This window comes from Mobula birostris, chromosome 6, assembly GCF_030028105.1.
Source record: "Mobula birostris isolate sMobBir1 chromosome 6, sMobBir1.hap1, whole genome shotgun sequence".
Taxonomy (NCBI): domain Eukaryota; kingdom Metazoa; phylum Chordata; class Chondrichthyes; order Myliobatiformes; family Myliobatidae; genus Mobula; species Mobula birostris.
This window is the reverse complement of record NC_092375.1, coordinates 133,476,461-133,497,341: the sequence shown is the minus strand read 5'-3', so window position 1 is coordinate 133,497,341 and position 20,881 is coordinate 133,476,461. Positions and strand designations below refer to the sequence as shown.

General features: G+C 39.6%; 1 pseudogene; it reads left to right on the top strand.

Moving 5' to 3' along the window:
* The window catches only part of LOC140198722 (UDP-glucuronosyltransferase 1A6-like), a 32,149-nt pseudogene extending 16,045 nt beyond the window's left edge, over positions 1–16,104 (top strand).
* Positions 16,105–20,881: the final 4,777 nt, after the last annotated feature.

The following is a 20,881-nucleotide window of genomic DNA, read 5'->3' as shown; positions in this document are numbered from 1 at the left end:
TGGATAGTCTGGAGGGTGTCAGAGGTTACAATGGGATATTGATTGGATGCAGAACTGGGCTGAGAAGTGGCAGATGAATTTCAACCTAGATAAGTGTGAAGAGGTTCATTTTGGTAGGTCCAGTTTTTAATCAGAGTATAATATAAATGGTAAGACTCTTGGCAGTATAGAGGTTCTGAGAGATCTTGGGGTCCGTGTCGACAGGACACTCAAAATTGCTGCGCAGGTTGACAGTGTCATTAAGAAAGCGTATGGTGTGTTTGCATTCAACAACCGTGGGATTGAGTTCGAGAGCCGAGAGGTAATGTTACAGCTATATAAGACCTTGGTCAGACCCCACTTGGAGTACTGTGTTCAGTCCTGGTCCCCTCACTACAGGAAGTATGTGGATACTATAGAGCAAGTGCAGAGGATATTTACAAGGATGTTGCCTGGTTTGGAGGGTGTACCTTATGAGAATAGGTTGAGTGTACTTGGCCATTTCTCCTTGGAGCGACGGAGGATGAGAGGTGACCTGGTAGAGGTCATAAGATGATGAGGGGCATTGATCATGTGGATAGCCAGAGGCTTTTCCCCGTGGCTGAAATGGATAACATGAGGGGGCATAATTTTAAGGTGCTTGGAAGAAGGTACAGGGGACTTCCGGTAGAGCTCATGGAGTGAAGTCGTGTTCTTGACTCGCTGCATTACCTCTGGGTTTTTCTTTTTATGATCAGCTATATTTTAACCAACCATTAAGGCATCGACTTTTACAATACTTTGAAACAAATTGGGCTGTTTGATAATCGGATGCTTTTAACGTCTGCTATGTCTAAGAATGGAAAAAATGGGATGGGCGGCAAACCTCCGGTTAGACCGAAAGGTACCGATTTTCCTCCGACTGAATCACCAGTGACTTTGAAAGCTATATCGGATCTAATTCAAAGGGAAATTTCAACCTCTATTACGGAGCTGATTCGTATGGAAATTTCAATTAATTTCCAGAAAATTGCCGATTCAATCGATAAAATACAAGCATCTATTACGGAACATCAGTCGGTTATATCTAATCTTCAAAAATCCACGCAACAAAATGAACTCAAGATGGGGAAAATTGAAGAAACAATTAATATAATGAAGAAGAAACTTGACTTTCTGACTTTTAAAAACTCTGACTTAGAATCCAGAATGCGATGGCAGAATCTTTGAATGATTGGGGTGCGTGAAGCTGCTGAATCTGACAACCCTATGAAGTTTTTTTCTCAACTTTTAAAAGATGCATTTCCTACTGTATTTCCTGACCAACCACTGTTATTGGATTGTGTTCACAGAGTTCCATCATACTCGTCTAAGTCAGATAAACCTCGACATGTCATCTTACGTTTTCATTACTTTCAAGACAAGGAGAAACTGTTTCGATTCGTTCGATCTAAAGGTTTCATTGATTTTTTGGATCTTCATTTCCAGTTTGTGGAGGATTTCAGTAAACCAATTCGGGATCAACGGGTTCGTTACAGATCTGTGATGTTGGAACTTTACAAGATGGATTTAAAACCAGCGCTGCTTTACCCAGCACGTCTAAGGATACGTATGCCTGACAGAGCCCTTCGTTTTTTTGAATCTCCATCGGATGCCCAGAGTTATCTGGATCAATTTTCACCTTCAACATCTTAATCGTAATTTTTAAATATCTCCGTTTGATCGGAGGTTGTGAATCTGTCGGCCTTAATTTTTTTTGCCTTATATGGACAGAAAAGTTTATTTTTGATTAATTAATATGGTTGCTAAACTTTCTTTCTATCTGCGTCATTCCTTTCTTTTTCCCAGGGGATTCTGGGTGGTTATTTCCTCAGCGTCATTCTACGTGTTTCCTTTGAGGCCTTAAATTTTGTAGTTTTTAAATCTACCTTTTTTTGTAGGTTTTCATAACTAGTTTATGTTAATAATTTCATTTCTTTTTTTGTTTATTCATAGGGTCTGGGGTTTGTTGCGGTTTTTTTATATTTTCTGGCTTTTTCTCTGTTATATTAAGTGTTTGTTTTAATTGATTTACTTTTTTTATTCTTTTACTGTTTTATAACTAGCTGATCTTTTTTATATTTACACTTTTTTTTAGTGAGTGTCTATCGGAAGTCATGGGGGTAGTTTTAGTGCTCGCTTCTTTCTGGCTGGTCTGTTTTAGATTTAGCCTTGGGGTCATGGGGTGGGGGGTGGTGGGAGGGGCTTCACATTTTAGTTTTTTTCTTCTTGGGCTATGTACACTATTGAAGTATTGGTTGCGTTCTCCTTCCCGGTATCTCTTATTTGTTCTGTTCCCTTTCCGGGTTCGTGGGTCGAGCCTATCGTCAATCCTCCTTTTTGCGGGTTGACTTTAGGGTTTATGGAGTCTATTATTAATTTTGTCTCCTGGAATACTAATGGTCTTAACTATCCTATTAAAAGGAAAAAAGTTTTAAAGTGTTCCGGAGACTTAAAGCACAAATTCTATTTTTACAAGAGACCCATGTGCGGAGGGGGGACAGACTACGTTTTTTTAAATTCTGGAAGGAAGAACAGTTTCATTCGAACTCTAACGCTAAGATTCGAGGTGTCTCTATTTTTATAGACTCCTCAGTTACTTTTATACAACATGATATTATCTCTGATCCAAATGGTAGATTTCTACTGGTTAGTGGTCTACTATTTAATAAAAAGGTAGTTTTGGTTAATGTTTATGCTCCCAATATGGACTGTCCAGAATTTTATAAATCATTATTCAATCAGTTCCCGAATTTGAATGAGTTTTCATTGATCTGGGGCGGAGATCTTAATACCTGTTTATCTCCAGCTTTGGACCGTTCGGCTCCTCTACGGACCTTACCTAATAAATCTGCAACTTTGATTAACTCATTCCTCTCCGATTCTGGGTCGACGGATATTTGGCGTTTTTTGCATCCTCAGGAAAAAGATTTTTCTTTTTTTTCACATGTTCACCATTCCTATTCAAGAATTGATTATTTCTTTATTGACTCTCGTCTTATTTCTTCAGTGATTAAATGTGATTATGACTCTATAGCCATTTCGGATCATGCTCCACTTAAGCTTTCTATTAAGATTCAGGCCAATACACAAAATAATAGACAATGGAGTTTTAATTCGCTGTTGCTTCAGGACTCAGACTTTGTTAACTTTATGAATGAACAGATTGATCTTTTTTTTAAAATCAACTATACAGAGGATATTTCTGTGAACATTCTTTGGGATACTTTTAAAGCTTATATTCGTGGTCAGATTATCTCGTATTCTGCTGCTTTGAGGAAGAAGCTGAAGCAGGAGGAGTTGGTAATTGTGGACAAGATTAAGGAAATTGATAAGAAATATGTTACAGCTCCCTCTGAGGAGTTATATAAACAAAGAACTGAACTTCAAATGGAACACAGTTTATTACTTTCGTCCTCGATTGTAAACCAATTAAAGAAAACAAGAAGTGAATTTTATGTACACAGTGACAAAATTGGCAAACTGCTGGCTAATCAATTGAAGTCTAATTATGCTAAATCTCAAATTAATCAGATTTATAACCAAAATGACCGACTGATACTTGATCATGCGGGGATTAATCAAACCTTCTGTGATTTTTATTCTTCCTTATATCAATCAGAGTCTCCTCGAGACTCTAAATATATGAATGATTTTTTAGATAACCTAGTCTTCCCTGAGATTTCACAGGATATGTCTTCTATGCTAGATACTCCCATTACCACTGATGAGATCAAGAATGTTATTTACTCTATGAATTTGGGGAAAGCTCCTGGCCCTGATGGGTTTACCATAGAATTTTATAAATGTTTTGCACCTTCATTAATCCCTTGGTTCTGTAGGGTTTTCAAGGCTTCATTAAAACTTGGTAAACTTCCCGAATCTTTCAATAGAGTGTCAATCTCTCTAATATTAAAGAAGGATAAAGATCCTGCTCAATGTGCATCTTATAGACCAATATCTTTATTAAATGTTGATTCTAAAATTTTTTCTAAGTTATTAGCAAGCAGATTAGAAAAAATACTTCCTTTTATTATTTCGGAAGACCAAACGAGTTTTATTAAAGGTTGTTACTCTTTTTTATAACATTCGCACACTGTTAAATATTGTTTATACCCCCTCACAAAATGTTCCTGAGTGTGTTATCTCTTTAGATGCTGAGAAAGCTTTTGATAGAGTAGAATGGCCCTACTTATTTAAGGTGCTTGAAATGTTTAATTTTAGCTCGAAATTTATATCCTGGATCAAACTGTTATATCATTCTCCTGTAGCCTCAGTCCATACTAACTCTTTAAGCTCACCTTTTTTCCCTCTTTTTCGAGGTACTCGACAAGGTTGTCCTCTTAGTCCTTTATTATTTGATATTGCATTAGAACCTCTTGCAATTGCCATTCGAGAATCTCCAAATATTACTGGGATAACTCGGGGCTTAAAGTCCCATAAAATATCACTCTATGCTGATGACTTACTTTTATATATTTCTAATCCTCAAAAATCCATCCCTGCTGTTTTAGAGTTATTAGCACAATTTAGTCTCTTTTCAGGTTATAAATTAAATCTTAGTAAGAGTGAACTTTTCCCGATTAATAAACAACTTCCCTTATATCATAACTTTCTGTTTAAATTGATTAATAATTAATTTTCATATCTTGGGATTAAAATTACTTGTAAACACAAAGATTTATTTCAGATTAAATTTTTACCCTTAATTGACCATATTATTCAACTTTCATCTAAATGGTTTCCTTTATATTTAACTTTGGTTGTATTAATGCAGTTAAGATGTTTTTTCTGCCAAAATTTCTATATATATTTCAGGCATTACCGATTTTTGTTCCAAAATCTTTTTTTGATAAAGTTGACTCAAAAATTTCTTCATTTATTTGGCAAAATAAAAACCCGAGACTGGGTAAAATACATTTACAGAAAGCTAAGAGAGATGGAGGTTTAGCATTACCTAACTTTAGATTCTATTATTGGGCAATTAATATTCGACATATGAAATTTTGGTTACTTGACCAGGATATACTATCCATTCCTAAATGGGTAGCATTGGAATTACAGTCTGTTCAGGGCTATACACTTGGCTCTATTTTAGGTTCCTCTCTTCCTTTTGATTTGAAACGCCTTAAACAGGTATCTAACCCGATAGTTAAATATACCTTATATATAAATAAATCAACCTTATAGTTCCCACACCCCGCACTTCCCGTTTCTACCTCCTACCCAAGATCCACAAACCTGCCTGTCCTGGCCGACCTATCGTCTCAGCTTGCTCCTGCCCCACCGAACTCATTTCTGCATACCTCGACACTGTTTTATCACCCCTTGTTCAATCCCTTCCGACCTATGTTCATGACACTTCTCACGCTCTTAAACTTTTCGATGATTTTAAGTTCCCTGGCCCTCACCGCTTTATTTTCACCATGGATGTCCAGTCCTTATATACTTCCATCCTCCATCAGGAAGGTCTCAAAGCTCTACGCTTCTTTTTGGATTCCAGACCTAATCAGTTCCCCTCTACCACCACTCTCCTCCGTCTAGCGGAATTAGTCCTTACTCTTAATAATTTCTCCTTTGGCTCCTCCCACTTCCTCCAAACTAAAGGTGTAGCTATGGGCACCCGTATGGGTCCTAGCTATGCCTGCCTTTTTGTTGGGTTTGTGGAACAATCTATGTTCCGTGCCTATTCTGGTATCTGTCCCCCACTTTTCCTTCGCTACATCGACGACTGCATTGGCGCTGCTTCTTGCACGCATGCAGAACTCGTTGACTTTATTAACTTTGCCTCCAACTTTCACCCTGCCCTCAAGTTTACCTGGTCCATTTCTGACACCTCCTTCCCCTTTCTAGATCTTTCTGTCTCTGTCTCTGGAGACAGCTTATCCACTGATGTCTACTGTAAGCCTACTGACTCTCACAGCTATCTGGACTATTCCTCTTCTCACCCTGTCTCTTGCAAAAACGCCATCCCCTTCTCGCAATTCCTCCGTCTCCACCGCATCTGCTCTCAGGATGAGGCTTTTCATTCTAGGACGAGGGAGATGTCTTCATTTTTTAAAGAAAAGGGCTTCCCTTCCTCCACTATCAACTCTGCTCTTAAACACATCTCCCCCATTTCACGTACATCTGCTCTCACTCCATCCTCCCGCTACCCCACTAGGAATAGGGTTCCCCTGGTCCTCACCTACCACCCCACCAGCGTCCGGGTCCAACATATTATTCTCCGTAACTTCCGCCACCTCCAATGGGATCCCACCACTAAGCACATCTTTCCCTCCCCCCCTCTCTCTGCATTCCGCAGGGATCGCTCCCTACACAACTCCCTTGTCCATTCGTCCCCCCCATCCCTCCCCACTGATCTCCCTCCTGGCACTTATCCGTGTAAGCGGAACAAGTGCTACACATGTCCTTACACTTCCTCCCTTACCACCATTCAGGGCCCCAAACAGTCCTTCCAGGTGAGGCAACACTTCACCTGTGAGTCGACTGGGGTGATATACTGCGTCCGGTGCTCATGATGTGGCCTTTTATATATTGGCGAGACCCGACGCAGACTGGGAGACCACTTTGCTGAACATCTACGCTCTGTCCGCCAGAGAAAGCAGGATCTCCTAGTGGCCACACATTTTGGTTCCACATCCCGTTCCCATTCTGGCATGTCTGTCCACGGCCTCCTCTACTGTAAAGATGAAGCCACACTCGGGTTGGAGGAACTACACCTTATATTCCATCTGGGTAGCCTCCAACCTGATGGCATGAACATCGACTTCTCTAACTTCCGCTGGACCCCGCCTTCCCCTCGTACCCCATCTGTTACTTATTTTTATGCACACATTCTTTCTCTCACTCTCCTTTTTCTCCCTCTGTCCCTCTGAATATACCTCTTGCCCATACTCTGGGTCTCCTCCCCCCTTCTTGTCTTTCTTCCCAGACCTCCTGTCCCATGATCCTCTCGGGTCCCCTTTTGCCAATCACCTGTCCAGCTCTTGGCTCCATCCCTCCCCCTCCTGTCTTCTCCTATCATTTTGGATCTCCCCTCCCCCTCCCACTTTCAAATCCCTTACTCACTCTTCCTTCAGTTAGTCCTGACGAAGGGTCTCGGCCTGAAACGTCGACTGTACCTCTTCCTACAGATGCTGCCTGGCCTGCTGCGTTCACCAGCAACTTTGATGTGTGTTGTTAGTTAAATATACCTTACGTATTTGGTTTCAATTCAGAAAATTTTTTGATCTTAACCAATTTGGGCTAGCGATTCCTATTTTAGGTAACATATTTTTTCCTCCCTCTTTTACGGATCGTGCTTTTCAAATTTGGAAGACTAAGGGTATTTCACGGTTTTTGGATTTATTTTTAGATGGTTCCCTTATGTCTTTTGAACAATTATCTAATAAATATAATTTATCAAGAATACATTGTTTTAGATATCTACAAGTTAGAAATTTCCTAAATACTATACTTTCTTCCTTTCCAATGCTTCATCCTACATATATTTTAGATACTATAATTAACCTTAATCCATGTCAGAAAGGTGCATCAGCTATGATTTATAATATTATTATGAAATTTAGGAAAGCTCCATTTGATAAGATTAGGGTAGATTGGGAACAGGAATTGGGGTCTATCATTTCCGTGGATGACTGGGGGCAGATTTTACAATTAGTCAATACTTCCTCTATCTGTGCTATACATTCCCTAATTCAATTTAAAGTTGTTCATAGAGCACATATGTCCAAAGATAAATTAGCTCGCTTATATTCTCATATTAATCCTTTTTGTGATAGATGTCCGGGGCAGATAGCCTCTTTAACTCATATGTTTTGGTCTTGTCCTACTCTGGAAACTTTCTGGAGAGACATTTTTAATATTATCTCAAAGGTATTGAATATAGATATCTCTCCTCACCCTATTACTGCTATCTTTGGACTACCTAAAATTTCCAGTAATCTTTCTCCTTCAGCCCGTAGAATGATTGCATTTCTTACTTTAGTGGCGAAAAGATGTATCTTACAACATTGGAAAGAGCTTAACACTCCAACCACCTTTTTTTGGTTTTCTCAGACGATATTATGCTTGAATTTGGAGAAAATTAGAAGCAATCTTTATGATTCCTCACTTAAATTTGAACAGACCTGGAGATCTTTTATTCAATATTTTCATTTAATGTAATTTTTTTTCCTTCTCTTTTTTGCTCCATATTTATATACCCTTCTTGGTTTTTTTTACTGTTTTTAATGGAGGTCGGGTTTGAGGACGTGATTTTAAGTTCTTTAACTCTACTTGGTTCCAAGTTAGCCCATTGCTTTGCTTTGCTTTTAGTTTAGTTGCACGGTGGGGTTTTTTTTGGGGGGGGGTTCCTTTTCTCTATTGATATATATATAAATATATTTTTATATATATAATTTTTATATATATAAAAATTAGTATACTATTATGTTACCTTAGTATGTTATGTTTAAATTACATTGTTTGTATCACTTTTTTTTTCTGTATTAATATTTCCTGTAATTTTATTATATTCTAACAGTGTATTAGTGCCTATATGGCTTACCCTTTTGTATACTTATTCAATAAAAAGATTTAAAAAGAGTAAATATCCTTAAATGCAAATTAAGCATTACAGACACATTCAAAATAGATGATACATTTCATGATAACAAGACCCTTTAGCAACTATAAAATAACATTTGAATTTAATAGCATGTTTCCCTCTCTACACTTGCTCCTCCAACTATTTTTTTTCTTTTAAAAATTCTTTGGTATTAACGAATTTCTATGGCAAGTAGTCCCTACCAATTTGCAGTGCTTAAGTGAGATTGTGCTCTACAAGTAAAATAACTTTTCACAGGTAAAATATTCTGCAAATGCAGAAGAAACAAATGGACACCACTGATAGATGCTTGCTGCTGACCTAACAGGAGCTTGGAACTAAAATTGATTGATTTTCTGTCTCATCATACAGGACAGCACCTCATTCTAAGGCAAGTCCAGGTGAGACTAAAATGTTTACCTGCCATGTGTATTCCAATAACGTACCCATTTTAGGTTTCAAACACAAACATGATAAAATTATGTGAACTCATTTTCAAACTGTAAACAAAGTCATGGTATCTACCATTCATCAGTGGAAAATAAAACTAGGGTTAACAAGAGAGGAGGTTAAATAACAAAATAATAGGAAGATTCAGAGCAGCGTTAATAGGTAATTACCATTAAAACAATAGATAAAAATTATTTCACCCAATGCCATTCTATCTGTTCACTTAAGTTCTATCAACAAGTCACATATTTCCTTTGCACGATGAATTTCCACTGAAATGATTCTTTCCAAATCATTCAGCTTTAAAATAAAGCAGCAATTCTAAGCTTTATCATTTTGCAATAAATAAATTTTAGATAAGCTTGCCAGCTGGCTTAGATGATAATCTGGGACAAAAAAAAGACACATAAATTACTCTACCTGCTCAGCCAGCTTGCCCAGCCTGTGTGGCTGAGAGTATGAGGGAGGAGAAAACGAGGAAAGGAGATGACACAGGTCAGCCCACAGAGAGGAAGGGACAGCCAGATTTAAAAGAGAGAGAAGCATAAGCAAGAGACAAGAGACAAACAGAAACAGCAAAACAGTTACTGAAGACACTGGATTAGTGGTTAGCAAAAAAAAATTACACTGCTGCTTAAGTACAGAATCCAAAGAAACTATGGACAAAGCACAGCCATTAATTAAATCACAGTGGTACTTTTCAAGAGACCAATGGCAAGGGCATAACACATTATGTACATCGTAAACAGAACTACTCTGTCACATCTCCTTAAACAGTTCCCTCTCTCTCTACTTCTATAGCCACCACTACCTAATCAACTGCTAAGTGAGAACAAAATTCTAAGACTTTGCTCTGAAATCGGAGACTCCTGCACCAGAAGTTCATTACATCAGAATGATAGTGCCAATTAGTCTAACATCACATTGATACACTGGTGACTTGATTACTCTTCTCTTGTGTGGGATTGGGTTGTAGATGCAGGGACCGGTGACTATTTTCAAAGGATAGATCCATGGTTCTAAACTGATCAGAGAAAAATGGTGGATATTATCTTCTAAGGTGCATAACAGTTTTACTACATATTCACTTCCTGTAATTTTCAAACTGGACATTCAGATCAAACTTGTAGTTTCGCCCAAGATAAACTAGGGGCAGTTAGGTATTCTTCAGAAACAAGAAAGAGGTAGAAGCCTGTGGCATTGCCTCGGTTGAGGGTTTACTCTTCACTGAAAGATATTGACAAAGCAATAGATTTTCAGTTTAATTTAGCTTATATCATGAAATTCTCACCTGTAAGCAGATGGCCACATTGACCCTGCAACCAAAGGTTGTACTGACAGCTCTCAGAGATAGTCCAAGATCCTTAAATAACTTGGAGAAGGACTGTGTAAGCGCTATACGTGGTCGCTCCTCTGCAACCACCATGCATGTTCGAACACAGGACAAATTTACACCTTTTGCCTTGGAAAAAGAAAACATGGTCTTAAGATCATGACAGTGCAGAGATTATGAAAATGGTGACATTTCTTAGATTTATAAGGAACAGGTAAAGTGATTTCCTTTTGCAAAATATGCCATTAGCATAAACATCAACAAGATTAAATATGATTTGAAAAGACAAAGTGTTGTCATCTAGCTAACACAGCATACTTCAACAAATGACCCAGTCATTGACACAATTTGCCAAGTAAACTCCAGATTCATTACTGGCTCCTACCTTGAGTGCATCCGTTTGTGCACCAAGTCCTTTAGTGCACATCTCCATTACAGAGTAGGAACAGAAAGTCACGCGCACTTTGTACTGACTAACTGCAGAGAGCCACAGAGAGACGTTGCTCTCCAATTCAAGTGGAGGAACAAGGATGGACTGATGACCTGAATACACGCTAGGAAAAAAAAACAAAATTATTATGAAAATTTATATCTGACATTTTAATTGTGCTCATAGTGCAAGCCTACACAATTCATCAAATAAATAAATCAAAAAATAAATGTGAGAACATACAGAGAATAGCTTTAATTTTCTTTCACTTAAATTGATTCTTTCCATGCTGCTCAAATGTGTTGAGAGACCCATCATAAGACCACCTTAAAAGTGAGTATTGCTCTATATTTCTGATGCTTCCCCATAGCTATGTAGCAACTCCGCAAGCTGAGAAACCAAAGTTCAGCAGACTGAACTCACTATGCTATCACAGGTTAAGTTTCAACTTTTAGTTTAGTTGCATGGTGGGTTTTTTTTGGGTTTTTTTTTTCTTTTCTCTATTGATATATATATATATATATATATAAATTAGTATACTATTATGTTACCTTAGTATGTTATGTTTAAATTACATTGTTTGTATCACTTTTTTTTCTGTATTAATATCTCCTGTAATTTTATTATATTCTAACAGTGTATTAGTGCCTATATGGCTTACCCTTTTGTATACTTATTCAATAAAAAGATTTAAAAGGAAGAAGGTACAAAGGGGATATCAGGGGTAAGTTTTTCACACGGAGAGTGGTGGGTGTGTGGAATGCACTGCCGCCAGCAGTGGTGGAAGCTGATACAATAGGGTCTTTTAAGAGCCTCTTGGTTAGGTACATGGAGCTTAGAAAAATAGAGGGCTATGCACTAGGGAAATTCTAGGCAGCCTCCAGAGTAAGTCACATGGTCGGCACAATATTGTGAGCCGAAAGGCCTGTAATGTGCCGTGGATATCAATGTTCTATGTTCTGTGTCTAATTGATTCAGGTTTTATTGGATAATTGGCAGGAATAATTTATTGTTTTCCACTGATCTTTGAACTAACACATCCTAAAGCACAAGCTTTCCTGACTCCTGGAGAGACACATGGAACCTATGAGACGATCTCCAGTGCTGTGCTGGTGGTTACAATGCCGTTATTTGGAAATTAGGTGAATAACAGACAGCACAAGAAGCCTCATGGAGCTGGAGTTATCTTGAATTTGAAAGATATTACTTCTCAGGATTTTGTAGATACATTAAGCAAGGTTACCAATAATACCAGCTCAGTGATTTTCACATAGATTAAAGATGCATGGAATCTTCAAAGTAAAAGAATTTAAAATTGAGCAAAAAAAAATCTCATCAGTCATTGGTATTAGAGCATGGAACAGTATAGCACAGGAACAGGCCTTTTGGTTCATAATACTGTGCTTAGCGAAGCACTATTCCTCAAAGCTCATGGGTGCATAGCTGCACAGGTGCATGGCTGCACAGTAACTGAAATGATCCCGGGCACATAGCCTTTGTTGCAGTGCGATTGGAATCTTCCTGTCATTTAAACATTTGAAGTTCTATGCAGTTTTCAGTCCTTGTAAAAATTTCCTGTTCAGAGCAATGGTTAGTCCATGCAGCTGTAAAAGACATTGGAGGAAACGCTGATCATAGGTCCAGTTAAACTAATCCCTTCTGCCTACACAATGTCCACATCCTTTCGCTTCCTGCACATTCATGTCAGATTTGCTTCCACAACCGCCACTGGCAGTCCATTCTAGGCACCTGCCACTCCCTGTGTTTAAAAAAAACTTGGCTCCCACATCTCCTTTGAACTTGCCCCTCTCATCCTAATTGCATGTCTCCTGATATGGGAAAAAGATACCTACACTCTTCTCTATCGCTGCCTTTCATAACCTTATAGATCCCTGTTAGATCTCCCCTCAGTCTCCACTGCTCCAGAGAAACAACACAAGTCTCTACAACCTGTCCTTGTAGCACATGCCTTCAAATCCAGGCAGCACCCTGGTAAATCTCTTCTACACCATCTCCAAGAGCTCAATATACTTCCTATAATGGGGAAACCAAGAATGAATGAAAGACTTCTGATGTTGCCTAACTAGTTTTATAAAGTTGCAATGTAAGTTCCCAACTCCTCAATTCAGTTCCTTGATTAATAAAGGCATCCATCCTATATGCCTTCTTGCTGCCCTGTCAACATGTGTAGTCACTTTTAGGGAGCGATCAACTTGGTCCCAAGACGGCTCTGCAGAAAGGTCTTGCCATTAACAGTGTGCTATTTCTTTATGTTTGATCTCTCAAAGTGCAACTTTTCACACTTGTCTGGGCTACTCTTCACCTGCCAATTGTCTGCAACTGATCGACATCTCACAGCATCACAGCATCCTTCAACAGTCTTCCATACTATCTGTAGCAGCACCAACCTTCACAGTATCTGCAAACTTACTAACCCACACATCTATGTTTTCATCCAGGTCATTTCTGTATATACATATATATCACAAACAGCAGAGGACCCAGTACAGAGCAGAGCAGAATACTGCTAGTCAGATGCCTCGGGCTGGAATAAGACCCATTGAAAACTGCACTCTGTCTTCTGCAGGCAAGTCAATTCTAAATCCCACGCATCTTAATTGCCTCTGAAGCATAATGGTTAGCACAATCCTTTACAGTACCAGTGACTTGGGTCAATCTCTGCAGCTGCCTGCAATGAGTTTGTATGTATACCCCGTGACTACACGAGTTTCCTCCAGGTGCTCCAGTTTCCTCCCACAGTCCAAAGATGTACCAGCTGGTAGGTTAAGTGGTCATTGTAAATTGTCCCGTGATTAGGCTGGGAGTAAATTGGGGGATTGCTCAGCGGTGCGGCTCAGAAGAGCTGGAAGGGCCTATTCCATGTTGTATCTCAATCAATCAATTAATCAGCAAACAAACAAACAAGAACCCATGAGGGTCCTTGATAAACAGCTTTCTAAAATCCGTATAGACCACATTCCACAGCTCTATCATCAATTACCCTAATACTTTAAAAACTCAATCAAGTTAGTAAGATACGCCTTGCCCTGTACAAAGCTTTGCTAACAGTCCTTAATTAGATTATGGTTTTCCAAATACTCATAAATCCTCTCCAGTAACTTCCCTGCCACTGAGGAGAGACTGACTGGTTCAAGTTGATTGTCATTTGACTGTACATATATACAACCAAATGAAACAACATTCCTCCATACCATGGTACACCCACAATACATATGTTGCACACAACACATAAAGCAAAATACTACCAGAAATAAGTTAATAAAACATAATTCAAAGTGCATATAGTGCATATCACAGGTAAACAGTGAACAATAAACAGCTTGCTGTCTGAGTAACAAGGACAATGGCAGTGACAGTGTATTTATTAGTCCAATAGCCTGAGGGAAGAAGCTGTTACCCATTCTGGCATTCTGAGTCCTGATGCTCCTGTACCTCCTTCCTGATGGTTGTGGGGGAAAGAGATCATGGGATGGGTGGTAGGGATCCTCAGCAGTGCTACGGGCCTTGGAAACTGGTCTATAGTTTCCAGGATTATCCATATTTCCCTTAAATATGGGGACAACATTGGCTACTTGTCCATCTTCTGAGACGTCACCTGTGGCAAGAGAGGACACAAAGATGTTGGTCAGGCTCCCAGCAATTTTATCTTTTGACTCTCTCAATAACGTGGTTTGTCCCTTCAGGCTCTGGGGACTTACTCATCTTAATGTTCTTCTTGATTTCAAAATGCCTTTATTATCACGCTCTACACTGAACTCCCTATCTTCCACGTCCTTCTTCTTGGTAAATACTGATGCAAAGTACTCATTACCCAACACCAGGTCCAGTATGGCTCCTCTTGATCAACTATTGACATATTGAATTAAGAAATTTGTTAATTACTTAATAAGAAAGAAATTAGAAAAGCTAAAAGAAGATATGAGGTTGCTTTGGCAAGTAAGGTGAAAATAAATCCAAAAGGTTTCTACAGTTATATTAATAACAAAAGGATAGTGAGGGATAAAATTGGTCCCTTAGAGAATCAGAGTGGACAGCTATGTGTGGAACCAAAAGAGATGGGGGAGATTTTGAACAATTTCTTTTCTTCAGTATTCACTAAGGAGAAGGATATTGAATTGTGTAAGGTAAGGGAAACAAATAGGGTAGTTATGGAAACTATGATGATTAAAGAGGAGGAAGTACTGGCGCTTTTAAGGAATATAAAAGTGGATAAGTCTCCGGGTCCTGACAGGATATTCCCTAGGACCTTGAAGGAAGTTGGTGTGGAAATAGCAGGGGCTCTGACAGAAATATTTCAAATGTCATTAGAAATGGGGACAGTGCCGGAGGATTGGCGTATTGCTCATGTTGTTCCATTGTTTTAAAAGAGTTCTATGAGTAAACCTAGCAATTATCGGCCTGTGAGTTTGACGTCAGTGGTGGGTAAATTGATGGAAAGTATTCTTAGAGATGGTATATATAATTATCTGGATAGACAGGGTCTGATTAGGAACAGTCAACATGGATTTGTGCGTGGAAAATCATGTTTGACAAATCTTATTGAATTTTTTGAAGAGGTTACAAGAAAGTTGACGAGGGTGAAGCGGTGGATGTTGTCTACATGGACTTCAGTAAGGCCTTTGACAAGGTTCCACATGGAAGATTAGTTAGGAAGGTTCAATTGTTAGGTATTAATATTGAAGTAGTATTGTCAGATTGGAGGCCGATGACTAGTGGTGTGCCTTAAGGATCTGTACTGGGTCCAATGTTGTTTGTTATATATATTAATGATCTGGATGGTGATGGTAAATTGGATTAGTAAGTATGCAGATTATACTAAGATAGGTGGAGTTGTGGATAATGAAGTAGGTTTTCAAAGCTTGCAGAGAGATTTAGGCCAATTAGAAGAGTAGGCTGATAGATGGCAGATGGAATTTAATGCTGATAAATGTGAGGTGCTACATTTTGGTAAGACTAATCAAAATAGGACATACATGATAAATGGTAGGGCATTGAAGAATGCAGTAGAACAGAGGGATCTAGGAATAACAGTGCATAGTTCCCTGAAAGTGGAATCTCATGTGGATAAGGTGGTGAAGAAAGCTTTTGGTATGCTGGCCTTTGTAAATCAGAGCATTGAGTATAGGAGTTGGGATGTAATGTTGAAATTGTACAAGGCATTGGTATGGCCAAATTTGGAGTATTGTGTACAGTTCTGGTCACCGAATTATAGGAAAGATGTCAACAAAATTGAGAGAGTACAGGGAAGATTTACTGGAATGTTACCTGGTTTTCATCTCCTAAGTTACAGAGAAAGGTTGAACAAGTTGGGTCTTTATTCTTTGGAACATAGAAGGTTGAGGAGGGACTTGATAGAGGTATATAAAATTATGAGGGGTATAGATAGAGTTGACGTGGGTAGGCTTTTTCCATTGAGATTGGGGGAGATTCAAACAAGAGGACATGAGTTGAGAGTTAAAGGACAAAAGTTTAGGGGTAACACGAGGGGGAACTTCTTTACTCAGAGAGTGGTAGCTGTGTGGAACAAGCTTCCAGCAGAAGTGGTTGAGGCAGGTTCGATGTTGTCATTTAAAGATAAATTGGATAGCTATATGGACAGGAAAGGAATGGAGGGTTATGGGCTGAGTGCAGGTCGGTGGGACTAGGTGAGAGTAAGAGTTTGGCACGGACTAGAAGGACCGAGATGGCCTGTTTCCGTGCTGTAATTGTTATATGGTTATATGGTTACTAGAGAACCTGTCTTCTAGAATGTTAGTTCCCCTCCAGTTAAGAGGGGAACTAACATGCCCTGAGAGTTTGCAATGATCTAAGAACCTGAAAGTCTGACACCTGCACTCGTTCCTCAGTACACATTCATCTGCTCTACCTTTCTATTCCTGCCCTGACTAGCACACAACACTGGGAGCAATTTAGAGATTACTTTGAAGTCCTGCTTTTCAGCCTCTTTCCTAACACCCTGCACTCACTTCACATCCACTTTCTTCCTGTGTCATTGGTGCCAATAAACACCACGATCTCTGGCTGCTCACCTTCTCCATTGTGAATGTTCTGTGGCCACTCTGAGACATCCTCAGCTCTGACATCTGGGAGACAACGTACAATTTCTACAGGAGCACAATTGAGAGCATCCTGTCTGGCTGAATCACTGCCTGGTATGGGAGCTGTGCTATACTGTACGTCCCTCAATCACAGGGCTCTGCAGAGAGTGGTGTGGACAGCCCAGCACATCTGTAGATGTGAACTTCACACTATTCAGGACATTTACAAAGACAGGTGTGTAAAAAGGGCCTGAAGGATCATTGAGGACCCGAGTCACCCCAACCACAAACTGTTCCAACTGCTACCATCCGGGAAACAGTACCGCAGCATAAAAACCAGGACCAACAGGCTCCGGGACAGCTTCTTCCACCAGGCCATCAGACTGATTAATTCATGCTGATACAATTGTACTTCTATGCAAAATTGACTGTCCTGTTGTACATACTGTTTATTACAAATTACTATAAATTGCACAATACACATTGCACATTTAGATGGAGATGTAATGTAAAGATTTTTACTCCTTGTGTATGTGAAGGATGTAAGAAAGAACGTCAATTCAATTCAATCCTGGTGTCACTTTCATGGTCACAGAATCTGTGCTCCTGACTACGTCACCAAGTGATAAACACAAAAGATTCTGCAGATGCTGTAAATCCAAAGTAACACACACAGTGCTGGAGGGATTTAGCAGGTCAGGCAGCATCTATGGAAGCGTATTAAAAATCAACATTTTGGGCCGAGACCCTTCATCAAGACCATTCTAATGAAGTGAGTGTTTTGGTAAACACACTATTTTAATTTGTGGGCAGCAAGATCCTATAAACAGTGAAGTGGTAATGTGCATTAATGATGTTGTTTGCGGCATTGTCCGCAACATCAAGATAAACTTCCTAACATCTTCTATTAACCATCCTGAGACAAGAAGTGACATCTTGGCTGAATGTCTCGGCCAAAGATAATCATTTCTACAGTGCAGGGCCCCTCAGTTGTGTTTTGGAATGCAACCGTAGGTTTCTGGACTGAGACTAGAATTCATAACACAGAGGGAATAATGATGCCTACAAAGAATTATGTGGAACGAAAACTGGCTCAGAGTAAAGAAAGCATCATGGCTGCCATATTGGAGCAGATGGACTTATCATTTCCATGGCAAAATGCCATTACTTTGGGTTACCTATTAATACTTGCACACTTAATTCCATAACTCTACTTCTAAGTATTTTTATATCATTCTACTTCTGTATAATTGTTGAATGTTGTCTTATGTTACATGCAGAGCCAACACATCGCATGAATTTCCTAATATATGCAAATATATATGAGGAATAATGATAATCATCGATCCTTGATCATTGAATATGATTGATTCCACACCTTCTGCTGAAATAGTTTAAAGGACAATTAAATTCAGATGACAATTACGGATGGTAGTGACTGCCATACCACAAAAAAGAATTTAAAGTGTTTTGGTTTTGTGCTTTGCATGGTGCCGATCTGGGGTTTCACATAATGCCTGTCTCCTTTGTGCTTTATGTCTGTTGATTTTAAAGCTCTTAGGTTTAACATCAGGGCATCAAAATTAGGAGCAGGAGTGAAGCATCTGGACTTTCCTCTGCCATTCACCAGGGTCTTAGCTAATCTCAGAGCCATCAATTTCCTCAATGCTTAGAAATCTATTCTCTGTTTTGAATGAAATCAATGAATTCCACCCCCCCCCCCCCCCCACAAAACACACAATTCTAAACATTCACCACCATACATATGGGAAATTTTTTCCAGCTGTCAGTCCTAATTCTGAAACTATGATCCCAGTACTAGATTCCTCAGCCAGTGGAGATTCCTCTGTCAAAACAAATAAGGATTTTGTAAGTTTGAATGAGATCTCCTCTCATTCTTCATCTCTGGATTACTCCCAGTACTATAAGCTAATCAGAGCAGGAATAGAATGATGGTAGAGATGGCTGAGGAAGTGGCGCAGGGGGCAGGCTTTCAGACTTCTGGATCATTAGGATCTCTTTTTGGGGAGCTATGACCTGTAGTAAAAGAACAAGTTACACCTGAACTCAAGATGTACCAGTATCCTTGCGGGCAGATTTGCTAGAGCTGGTGAGGATTTAAACTAGTGTGGCAGGGGGATGCGAACCGGAATGATAGGGCAGGGGATGGGGCAGTTGGCATATTAAGTAGATGCAGTGTGTATTGAGACTGTGAGGAAGGATATCCAGATGATAGAACAACATTGCAATCAGTGGTATGAGTTGAAATGTGTCTTTAATTAAATAATAGGTTCAACAGTCCAACAGTTTTGAAAATTGAGAATGGAAGTTATAAACAGGTCCCCGAACATTAGCCACAATGTGTGGTACAAATTACAATAGGAAATAGAAAAGCATTAAAAAGGGTAATGTTAAGATGGTCATGGGGAATTTCAATATGCAGGTAGATTGGGAAAATCAGGTTGTGGCTGGATCCCAAGGGAAGGAATTTGTAGAATGCCTAAGAGATGGCATTTTAGAATAGCTAATGTTTGAGTCCACTAAAGAAAATGCAATTCTGGATTGGGTGTTGTGTAATGAACCTGATTTAATTAAGGAGCTTAAGGTAAAGGAACCCATAGGAGACAATGATCATAATATGATAGAACTCACCCTGCAGTTTGAGGAGATGTTAAAGTCAGATGATTCAGTATTACAACAGAGTAACGGGAGCTTCAGAAGGATAAGAGAGACGAGGTGGCCAAGGCTGATTGGTAGGGACAGTATCAGGGCAGAACAGCAATGGTTGGAGTTTCTGGGAGCAATTGGGAAGGTGCAGGACAGATACATCACAAAGAATAAGTATTTTAAAGGGAGAGTGAGGCAAGGGCATCATGAATGCAAAAGAGAGGGCATACAATATAACAACAATTAGTGGGAAGCTTTTAAAAATCATCAGAAGGCAACTGAAAAAGCAATAAGGAGAGAAGAGATGAAATAGTCATAGTCATAGTCATACTTTGTTGATCCCGGGGGAAATTGGTTTTCGTTACAGTTGCACCATAAATAATAAATAATAATAAAACCATAAATAGTTAAATAGTAATATGTAAATTATACCAGTAAATTATGAAATAAGTCCAGGACCAGCCTATTGGCTCAGGGTGTCTGACCCTCCAAGGGAGGAGTTGTAAATATGAAGGTAAGCTAGTCAATAATATAAAACAGGATACCAAAATATTTTCAGATATATAGATAGTAAAAGAGAGGCAAGGGTGAACATTAGACTGCTGGAAAACAACACTAGGGAGGTAGTCATGGGGGGCAAAGAAATGGTGGATGAACTTAATATGTATTTTGTGTCAGTCTTCACTGAGGAAAACACAGTGATGTGAAAGAAATTCAGGAGTTTCAGGGGGGCAGAAGTGAATGTAATTGCTATTACCAAGGAGAAGATGCTTGGAACCCTGAAAAATTTGAAGGTAGATACCGGTAAGTCACCTACCCACCAGGTGAACTACACCCCAGGGTTCTGAAAGAGGTAGCTGAAGTGATTGTGGAGGCAATAGCAGTGATCTTTCAAGAATCACTTGTCACAATGGCGGGGCATTGGGAGCAAGGGTGGACCCAAATGCAAGACACATCTTGTGAGGTTACTTAGATTTAGTTTATTGTTCGATACCAGGAGAGCTAGGCAGGAGCAGGAAATAGCGAACTGGAGAAGGACTCAGGACTCCAACTAGGCTGGGACCAAGGGTCTGGGCTCGGACTCTGAATCGGTTCCCAGAACTAGAGGAGACATGAAGAGGCTTGGGTATGGACTCCGAGCCCGAGACTGGGCAAGGACCCAGTACCTGGGTCTTGACTCGGGCTCGGACCCCAGACCAGGCATGGACATGACATGGGCTAGGGAGAGGAGGAACATGGGAACACAGAGCCTCAGTCTCGGGAAAGCAGGTACATGGAAACATGGACACATACACAGAACACAGAGTCGGGACCCCTCCTTGGGTACAGGACATAGGGCCGGGACTCATGACCCT